An 11,221-nucleotide genomic window follows, 5' to 3' on the forward strand; every position below is an offset into this window, starting at 1 on the left:
GGTAAAGCTAGTAAGAGTATTATGGAGAAACCCAAAGGTTGAAGAGTCAACCTAGGAGTTAGAAAGTGATATGAGAGAAAAGTACCCTCGTTTGTTTTCTTAGGAGATTCTGAGGACAGAATCCTTTTAATGGGGGAAGGATGTAATATCCGGGATATATCGTGTAATTATTTTTGCTAATAAATAATTATAATATGTGTTCAGTATCTATTCTGTGAATTATTTGTTACGTGTTAAATGTGTTTGAATGTTTAAAAATATTATTAATTGAGTATTTTAATTTTTATATGTCCAAAATAAAATATAGATAATTGTCATATCTTCCTAATTATTTTTATGTTGATTTATAAATTTATAGGAATCATATGAATTTTATAAAATCTTTTTCCAAGTATTTAAATCTATTTTATAAAAACGGGAACCAACCGACGTCATCCGTGGTTACGTTTTTTGAACCCGAAACTCTTCCGAGAATTCCTTCCTAACCTAATTGTAATATTCCGAGCATATTTCATGTTTTGACTTTTTCGATCCGGCGTACGGTTTGTCCTGCGCGGGTCCCGGCGCAACATTTTCGATACAATATTCATCTCGGTAAATGAATAAAACTCGTATTTTCGATAAATGGGAGCTTTTTATTAAACAATCCCAATTATCACCTCGTAGTGCGTGTAACCAGGCGCTGAGACCAAGACCGCAATACAAATTGTACTGATTTGGATAATTGTCCCGAAAACCGATACCGTTTGGATCAGTTTTTATAAATAAACGTACCGTTTTACATCTGGAATGATCCAACGGGATACTAATTTTCCGTAATTATAAATAGCCTTTTATTGTATTTTATTTCGTATCAAAATCATTTGCAGTCAGCTAATATATAATTTTCCAGAGAAAAACCCCAAATTCATAAACCTTTCTGAGAATCAAACCAACAATCGGAGGTGTTACCGGAGTCCGTTTGAAAAGCTCGAGTACTCAAAACGAAGGTCTTGAGTTGTTCTATCAAATTCTGTGTTCCAAATCACTGTAGAAATCAAGGTTTATTTTCTGAAAAATTATTTATTTTCTAATTAATTTTATTAAAAATATGAATTTCTGTTCGAATGATTGTTTGTATGATTTGATGATTGCATGTTATAGAGCTTGTTTTCCTGATGATTTTCATATGTCATACGTCTGATTTGGAGTTCAATAACATGCTCAAAAGTGGGTTTAATTCTCGAATTTTAAAATAGGGTTTATAACCTATATGAATGTTTTCAATTGAAATTTGGGGCTTTCTGATTTAGGGGTTATTAGCTGTTAATTTATAGTGGATTATGTTCCTTATGAAATTTGCAATCGATTGGTATATAGCTCGTTAACAGAGGATGCTTGAATCGAAGGGAGTTGTGTTTTGAAGATTTTCGATGTTCGCCGGAAACCGACAATGTTCTTGGCCAATTTCGGGCCAGGACAGGGATGATTGATGTGTTTTGATTGCATAAATAAGTTCCTGGTAATGTGTAGATTAATTCTGGACAGTTTGGTGGCCTGAGGTGGCCGGAATCATGTTCTCCGGCCACACTCCGGCGAGTCGACGGCGGGGGTTTGCAAAATTGCAAACAGGCCCCTGGACTTTTGGGGAAGAAACAGTTTAGTCCCCCAGGTTTCCAGAGTTTGCATATTTTGGATTCCTGTTTATAAATTATTTAAAATCATATTTCCTATTTATTTTAATTAAAAAAATTCGATTTTAATTTCTGAAAATTCCAAAAATTATTATTTTAATTCCAAAAATTATATTTAATTCAAAAATAAATCTGAATTAATTAGTTAATTAATTTCAGTTAATTTTTAATTGATTAATTAGTCAATTAATTCGAAAATTAATTGATTAATTGATTTAATTAATTATTAATTGATTTTAATTAATTATTTAATTAGATTTAAATATTTAAAAATGATTTAAAAATTCCGAAAAATAGTTTCGAGCTTTAAAATATTATTTTAAATTGTTTTCAAGGCTCGATAATTATTATAAAATTGTTTTGAAGCCAGAATTGGCCAACCGAACCCTGTTTACTACTTCGAAATTGATTCAACGATCTGTTTTAATTCCGAAAAATATTTTAAAAATCATTTTAAATATCCAAAAGCTTGTTTATGACCCGAAACTTCTTTATAAACATTATATCATTGATTATGTGATGTGTTATGTGCTATATGTGACATGATTGGTTAACTGTCGGTCTATGTATTCGATGTTACTTGTTTATTGCGTAACTTTCAATCCGTTAATCGGATTTGGGTGAAATGAAGGGTAGATAGAAGTATGTGTCGAATAGAATTGTGCAAGTTGAATATTGATAGATACTTATGATATGTGAGAAGAAGAAGCAAGGCGTAGGAAAGGGAAACAGGTAGTCGAGGAGTAAGACAATGGTGATTGAAAGCGAGTGCAGTATTCTGAACTTTCTCGAGATATTGTAGTGATTGATAGTCTTGTTTGATATTGCAAGTGCTTTGAAGCACTGAACCCTAAACCCTGATTCCAGTTATTGATCTTGAGCCGTAAACCTTATTCTTTCTAAACCATTGATTGTTGTGCACCCAGATACGATACTGCTCCACAAATGCATACAAACTAAATATCAAACACTGAACCAGATTGCTTGCACACTCAAACCATTGTATCCTATACTTTGAAAGGCCGAATCCTTGAAACATTATTTCCTTTGCTATCCAATTCTTTCATTACCTAGCATCCATGCTTTGAAACTGCCATATTGATCCCTATGCAGATTGAAACCATTTTCATTATTGAACGTCCAATATTGTTAATGATGTTGTTTATTGTTCATTACTGCTTATTCTTTTATTATGTTAGAATTGGATTGTTTTTATAAAATTGTGGACCAGATTCGTGGTCAGACCATATAATGGTCAAGTTAGGCCAATGTGAGCCTTGGATCTAGTAGTTAGAGCAGTGCTGTGTGCTTTGCTCGGGGTTAGTGCATGACTGATCAGCAGCCTAACCTTGGTTTTTAAAATGAAAGTATAATATCCAATTCTAAATCATAATTCATTATTCACTTGATATCGTAACCATTTTCACCTGATGATCATTATTCTCAGTTTTGTCATTGTGACTTGCTGAGCTAGTTAGCTCATTTGTGCGATATTGTTTATGTTCTTTTCCAGTTAAGAAGGAACAGGTTGGTAACGAGGATCCCCAGTCCAGCGCGAGAGCTAGGGGTTCAGGTTGATCGAGCTAAGCTAGTAGGCTTCTTTTGAGATAATTTGAGTTTGTAAAAGTTTGTAATAATGTCTAATACTCAGTTCTGAGTTTGGATAGTTGGGATTTGAACGGTTTGTAATATAAGTAAGTGTGGTTGACTTGTGTGCATACTTTAACCTGTTGCAGTCCGTGGTAATCAGTAAGTAGGGTCACTGCATATCATTATTATTATCTTTATCATTGTTATAAGCAGGTTATTAATAAGGTGTGTGTGTGGACCCCAAACTTCCGACCCGGGTTTGGAGGGCGCCACATACACCCACTTAGTTCCAATTATGCTTCTGTTCTTTGGTGCAGGGACTAATTTCCAAACTTTGTTTCTCTCAAACTGATTCAGATCCTCCTGCATAACACATATCCAATCAGGATCCAATAGGGCTTCTTCAGTTTTCTTGGGCTCTACTTGAGATAGAAAACATGCATGTAGGCATTCATTAGTAGTTGCACTTCTAGTTCTCACACCAGCTGAGGGATCACCAATAATAGCTTCTACTATATGACTCCTATCCCACTTTATAGTGTGCTTCTGTTGACTAGTGCCTTCATCATTTTTTCAGTATTACCATGACTGTCATTTCCATTCTCTCCTTCTGCCCCTGAGTTTGTGCCATCAAATTCAGGTGTCTGAAGAGAGCTTTCATTCCCATGATTTTGTTCAGAGGTCTCTTCATTTGTAATTTGTTGTGCCACAACTTCATCTTCCTCATCAGAATCACTATTAATGGTTACATTCTCAAATGCAAGGGCTTCAACATCATTTACATCAAGGCATTCCAAGCCTGGACACTTGTCATCATCAAAAGTCACATCTGTGCTTTCCATAATTTTCTTTTGATCAATCACATAAACTTTGTAGGCTGTTCTTTCCAATGAATATCCCAGAAAAATTGCTTCAAAAACTTTAGAGCCAAATTTTCCCACATATTCAGAGTTGTCTTTTAGAATATAACACTTGCTTCCAAACACATGTAGATGCTTCACTGTAGGCTTCCTGTTAGACATGATTGAGTAAGATGATTTGTCATGAGCTTTGTTGATGAGATATTTGTTTTGAGTGTAGCATGCAGTATTAACAGCCTTTTCCCAAAAACTAGTTGGCAACTGAGCATCTTGTAGCAAGGTCCTAGCAGCTTCAACCAATGTTCTATTTTTCCTCTCAACTACTCCATTATGTTGAGGTGTTCTAGCTGCTGAAAATTCTTGAACAATGCCTTTGCTTTTGCAGAATTCACTTAATATTGAGTTTCTGAATTCTGTTCCATTATCACTCCTCAATCTTTTCACACTAACTTTTCCTTCAGATTGCTTCTCAATTTTCTTGATGTGCTCAATTATAATGTTTGGAGTTTCATCTTTAGAGTACATGAACTCAACCCAAGTGTATCTTGAAAAATCATCAACCATGACAAGGGCATATTTGTTCCTTGAAATGGACAAGACATTTACTGGTCCAAACAAGTCCATGTGAATAAGTTGCAGAGGTGCACTTATAGAATTCACAGATTTTGACTTGTGACTTGATCTTTTCATTTTTCCTTTCTGACAAGCTTCACAAACTTCCAGTTGAGCAAATTCCAGACTGGGCATGTCTCTCACAAGCTCCTTCTTGACTAAGGTGTTGATTGCTTTGAAATTCAAGTGAGATAGCTTCTTATGCCACAATTTGCTTTGCTCTTCTGATGCCTTGGTGTAGAAACAACACACTCCATCCTTATTTGTTGAGTCTAAGTCTGCAACAAACAAGCTTCCCTTTGTTACTCCTTTAAGAGCAATTTCACCAGTCTTTTTGCTAATAAAAGCACAATCTTCTTTGTTGAAAATAACTTGAAAACTTCTGTCTGCAAATTGACTAACACTTAGAAGATTTACTTCTAATCCAACAACTAGTGCTACATCTTCAATGACAATATTTCCAGAAACAATCTTGCCATATCCCATTGTGAATCCTTTGTTGTTGTCTCCAAAGGTCACCAAAGGGCCAGCCATCTCCTCAAATTGTGATAGCAGGGCATTATCACCTGTCATATGCCTGGAACATCCACTATCAATGATCCATATGACCTTCTTTCCTTTGCCCTGCACACAATGAGGATTAAGTGTGTTTAGCTACCCAAGCTGTGTTGGGCACTTTCTTCTTGTTAACTGATTTTGCAGAAGTAGAATGAGAAATTTCAGATAAAATCGAATTCATAGACTGTTGAGCAGTTTCCCTTTCAGATATAGAACCAACTTTTGATTCTATGATATCAATTCTCAATTTGTGGCAACTCTTCATCACTTTCATGTTGCAGGGAATGCAGTCAAACTTGTCACAGAATGAATAGGGATCATTAGCCTTAGCTTCATTGTACTTGCAGACTCCTTCAGGTGGATTGCTAACAATCTTTTTACAAAGGTGAGTTAGGTAATTCATTGATCCACAATTCTCACACCTCTTTCTAGGAGCATCTGCAACATAAGCAAAATTATTGCTTTTGTTTATCCCAATCTTTTCATTTCTATTCTTCTTTTTCTTTTTGACCCCTTCAGCTTTAATCTCCTTCACAGGCTCCTTAGTTTCTTGATTGGCTTTTAGTGTTTCAACAGAGATGGAAGACTGAGTTGTCTCATCATTTTTCTTTTTCTTGTCCTCATCAGCTATCTCCTGTTTGATGATCAACTCTTCTTCACTGAAGTTCACCTCACATGCCTTGAACAAAGGTGATTCAACTTTCTTCAAAATAATTGGAACATTCTCAGTTTCAGTTGATTTTTCTTTGTCACTGACAGACTTCTTTTTGTTGTTTAAACCCTCATAATCAAGACCAATGGTAATGTTTGTACATGGCTTATTCTTTTCATGATATTGGCCAATCAACTCAGAAGCATTTTTGAAGGATTTCAGCTTCACTTCATTCTTCTCCAGCCTTTCTCTCAATACTGCTTCAATTTCACTTGCAAACTTTAATTTGTTCTTTAAGTATGCATTTTCTTGCTTAGCAGCATCAAGCTCAAACAACAACAATTCAGTCTCTTGTTTTTCACTCTCAAGTTTTTCATTGATCTTTTTCAATCTGCTAACTTCCTCATTTGCAGCAACCATGCTTGTATGAATGTGGAACATTTCTGTGCTCATCTTTTCAACAGTTTCCTTATATTGACTCACATTTAAATCAATTGTGGTAAAAGTTGGTACCTGTGATTTAGATGATGAAGAATCTCCTTGCTCCAAGGCCATGAGTGCATAGTTTCCAACTTCTTCATCTTCATCATTATCTGAATCATCCCAGCTTTTGCCCTCAGCAATATAAGTTTTCCCTTGTTACTTCTTTAGAAGAGCATCATATTTTGCTTCCAATTCAAGATAAGCTTTATCTTTCTTTGCCTTTTTGGGTTTCCTACATTCTTTAGCAAAATGGCCCAACTCATCACACTTAAAGCACCTTATGTTTGATCTATCAACATATCTAGTTTTGTAGCCAGTTTTGCTATCAGGAGTGTACTTCCCTTTTCCTTTCCAGTTGTTGTCTTTGTTGAAGGACTGTTCTTTGCTCTTGAAAAATCTTGGTTTCTTCACTCTAATGTTAGAGAATTTTCTAGCCAAGTAAACCATTGATTTGTCTAGCTCATCAAGCTCATCAAGAGTGTAGAACTCATCTTCTTCATCCAATTCCAGTATGGCTTGCTCTTTAGTGTCATTGACTCTTTTCTCACTTGTAGAAATTTCTGGAGTTTGGGATCTTTGCCCATCATTAGAGGTATGGCCATCATTCACAATCAGTGCACTTGAGCCATCCATTACATATCCTTGACCAGCCCTTAATGATTTCTTTTGAATCATTTCAAGTTCATAAGTTTTCAGAACCCCATAGAGCACTTCCAGTGTGATTCTACTCAAATCCCTTCCTTCTCTGATTACAGAGATCTTTTGTTGCAAATGATCAGGGAGAGTAAGCAAGAACTTCAAATTCACTTCTTCAACATCATAAAATTTATCATGAAGCTGCAAGTCATTTATCAGCTTATTAAACCTTTCAAACACATCAGTAATACCTTCCTTTGGTTTAGCCATAAAACCCTCATACTGAGAAATCAATATCCTTCTTTGATTTGACCTAACCTCCTCAGTTCCTTCACAGAGTATCTCAATCTTTTCCCATATATGTTTAGCAGTGTCACAGTTGACAATGTTATTATACATTACATTGTCAAGTGACTCAATTAGTATCAGTTGCAAAGCACTGTCTAGGGAAACTTTCTCTATTTCAGTTTCAGTATACTCAGAGTCATCCTTGGGAGCATAATGAGTTGGAATAACCATGTCTCCATCTGTGGTTTCCTCAACTCTAACCATAGGAGTGAAGGGCCCATTCTTGAGGATCTGAATGTAAAGGTGATTGGCCATTCTTATCAACAACAATATTTTCTTTTTCCATAAAGTGTAGTTGGCCTTATCAAAGGGAGGAATCTTGATACTACTGATTTTCTGTGTATTCATTTTTCCAAGATCTAATCTGTTTACTTTCAGATTTTGCTCTGATACCACTTGTTAGATATGAATACAACACAGAGGGGGGGTGAATGTGTTTTGGCTTAAATGTTTACTTTTTAATCGACTTTGGGTTTATCAGTTGGTTGTTATCAATGATTTTGTAGAATAGATGTTAAACATAAATAACAATACAAATATGTAAAACAAAGATCTTCAAAACTCACTTAATTTTATATTAAAAATCAAGCAGTGTTTTGCTACAAAATCTCTAAGTTCTTGGTTTAGAACTTAGCTTCTTTCTTGAGAGAGAATTACAATTTTTAATCTATTCAGTCCTATCTTAAACAAAGACCTCAGTTAACTTTATACGATAGTTAACTTTGGTTTACACAGTGAACAATAAGAAGTCCTAATCGCTTTTCTAACCTGTCACTAATCACTTCTATTTAAGGGAAAAGTGAGATTTCCATATCTAGATTAACATATCTTCATCCACTGTGTATTGGTTGATCCTCCTTTGTCAGTTAATCTTCACCATTAATCTTGCACATCTCTCAAGCTGCTTTTTGTAGACTTGTCAATCCAGCTGTGTGAATTGTTTGTTGATTTGCAACCTTGGATATTGAACTGTTCTGCAATTCTGTACTTAGAGAAATTTCTTCACTTCGAGATCTCCAATTAAGCTGTAGAGAACTCGACATCTCGAAGAGATTATCTGATGTTCGGAAAATATTTTCAGAAAAATCCGAAATTAATAGTCATAGACATATATACGCTGAGATGTCATGTGGAGTAATCAACACCGTCAAACTCCTTTTCTATGCCCCGAAAATAAATTAAAACGAAAAATATGCTCCGCAAATTTTCTTCTCAAAACCTCGCATATATATACATATACGTAGGTATCGAAGCGCTGATCGTTTATATATATAAGAATTAAAATTTGGACGGACGGTTTGTGAGATATGAATTTTTGAAAATTGAAGCATATAAACAGGGGAGAGACAGAGAGACGGGAGAGAGAAGGGACGCGTGAAAGAGGGGAACAACTGAGGGGTGAGGTTGTGCGTTTATCTGTGTTTGCTTTTTTTTTTTTTTTAACAGAGCACAGCAACACACGTATCCTTATTTATACCTGAAAATTTGATTTTTCAGGTGAAGATAAATAATGGTGATAGAACAATTAAGCATAAGAACAAGATAAGCCACGATCTTTGAAGATATATTCCGAGCATGTCATGTTGTCTTGCCCCATATGACTGCCCAAATAGTGTTTCCAATGCACTGGCCATGCCCAACTGCATGTTTAAAACAAAGTCTAATTACATAATGTCATAATCTATTTTGTCGCAGTTAACAATTTACCTGACAGTTTGCAAAAATATTCCATTAAAATTTAAAATCATTAAAAATGGTCGAATTACAACCTTCGACTGTAGAATACACTCATCAGTGTCCAAGGAAAACATAGTAGAAAAATAGGAGTAAGAGATATGGCAAATTAACCAGTATGCCGATTGCAAATCTGAGCAGAACAGTGGAGACGAGAGCGAAAGCAGCAGCTCTGTGGATCCAATATGACCTATGAATGCCTGCTGATAACATTAGCTCCAATGTTGAAAATCTTGTAAAAATTGCAGGAGCAGCCACAATCCACATTTTCTTGGACTCCATCCATATTCTGTCTAATTGGGACTGCCCTCATCAACATCTTCTGGCTTTCGAACTTGTCTCACAACCTTTTATTCACAGTATGCTCCATGTCTGCTATAGTGAAGATATAGTAATTGATATACAATTAAGGATTCGTATTGTGCACCAAATTCCTTGGTATTTCATGCTATATATTGTCTGATAATTTTGAAAACATAATTAGTACTAATCTATAACTAACGTTTTATTAATTGAACTGCTGCAGATTCACATATATTTATTGTTGACCCAGAGTTTAGCCCATATATCTCTTGATCTTTGCATGGCATTTTTCTAGTAAAACATGCGGGGGATTTTATCAAGACAATATTAAATTTAACATGTTCAAATTATAATGTACAAGTTACATTTTACCTGAAGTGAATAAAGGGTATGTCTTTTTATTGACCGGACTCTTATCCTATATTTCGTGATCTTTAGACGGTATTTGACCTTTTCATTTTATTGTTTAAACGAAAGATAAATGGAAGTTTTTGTTGACCCAACTTTTAGGCTATAGGCTATAGCCTATATTTCATGATATTTACCTCACTTTACTTCTTTTTATACAAGTTTCAGATCATATAAATTTTTCGATATAATTTTTCCAACAAACAGGATGACAGTCCAAATCCCCAATGCTCCACCCAAATGGATTATATGTTGGAGGAAAATCAGACCTTCACATATGAAGGTTATACCATTGCAATTATACAATTGCAGCAAGAAGCCAAAAGGTGGGATGCAGGATTTTTGACTCCCACCTACTAAAATTAACTTGGGTAAATAAAACTTATTATTAAATTTGTTTAAGCTAATTATTTCCAAGTCATAAAATTTCTCAATTTCGTGCATTTTGTTCATCTCCTTCAGCTTGTTGGTCAGATCCTACAGACCACTTCTTTACTCGGAGTTTAGCAGCTGATACCTGCCGATATAACAAAGTTGTTAGCGCATACTCAAACCTGGAAAGATCATTATAGTATAAGGATAAAAAAGGCAATCACATTACCTGTTTCTCCCAGTCAGTCTTGTAAGTAATTATCATTAGTACAACAGTTTGAGTGAGTGTACCGAACAACATTCCAACCCAAACACCCTACAAATCAGATTTTTAATGAAAACAGAGTGCCTGAGTTGACAATGGGCAGCAAATTCCGAAAATCTGAGCAATATACATGCTTTAGCTCTTAACTGCATGGTGTATGTGCACATTTGATATATCATTTGGTCGAATAGGACTCTATTATTCTCGCATCCAAGTAATTTGAGATAGGTTCCTGAGTTCCTCTATGTTAATGTTATTCAGCCACGTTAGTTATAATAGGTGTACTAAAAAATACAATTGATGGATGCTTTCCAAACAAGGATTAGTTTTCTATTCTTACAAATAAAAGGAACTCAAGAAGGTGATGAGAACACTCACTTTAACCTGAAACTGGAGAACATAACCAAGCACAACTCCAATTGGAATTCCGATCAAGTAATAGCATGTAATGTTCACATATGCCACAGTGCTTGCCAGCCAGCCCCAACAGCAACACCTATAAAGAAACGCCCGTGTCAATCAATTGTGGCTCATTGTTTCACAAAAGAATATCGTGGTGTAATAACCAATATTTGAAGCAGCTTTTTTTCCTTTTTTAAAACAATTTTCTACCCCCTATAGTTCTGCATAATGTCCATGATTCCAGTACTTGAAACACAAACACTTAATACAAACTTACGCAAGATGGTTGAATGCTATTCAGAAGAATTGAACATGCCAATAGAGT

General features: G+C 35.1%; 1 long non-coding RNA gene and 1 pseudogene across 1 annotated transcript; both read right to left on the bottom strand.

The window, feature by feature from the left end:
• LOC141713988 (protein DETOXIFICATION 21-like) overlaps window positions 1–9,516 on the bottom strand; it is a 36,696-nt pseudogene extending 27,180 nt beyond the window's left edge.
• Window positions 9,517–10,066: 550 nt separating this feature from the next.
• Window positions 10,067–10,967, bottom strand: LOC141710634 (uncharacterized). The gene is made up of 3 exons (XR_012570991.1): window positions 10,873–10,967; window positions 10,459–10,545; window positions 10,067–10,374 (listed from the first exon to the last, which is right to left on the bottom strand). It is a non-coding gene; the product is annotated as an uncharacterized LOC141710634 (long non-coding RNA).
• Between the last annotated feature and the right edge of the window lie 254 nt (window positions 10,968–11,221).

This window comes from Apium graveolens, chromosome 3 (assembly GCF_009905375.1).
Source record: "Apium graveolens cultivar Ventura chromosome 3, ASM990537v1, whole genome shotgun sequence".
NCBI lineage: Eukaryota > Viridiplantae > Streptophyta > Magnoliopsida > Apiales > Apiaceae > Apium > Apium graveolens.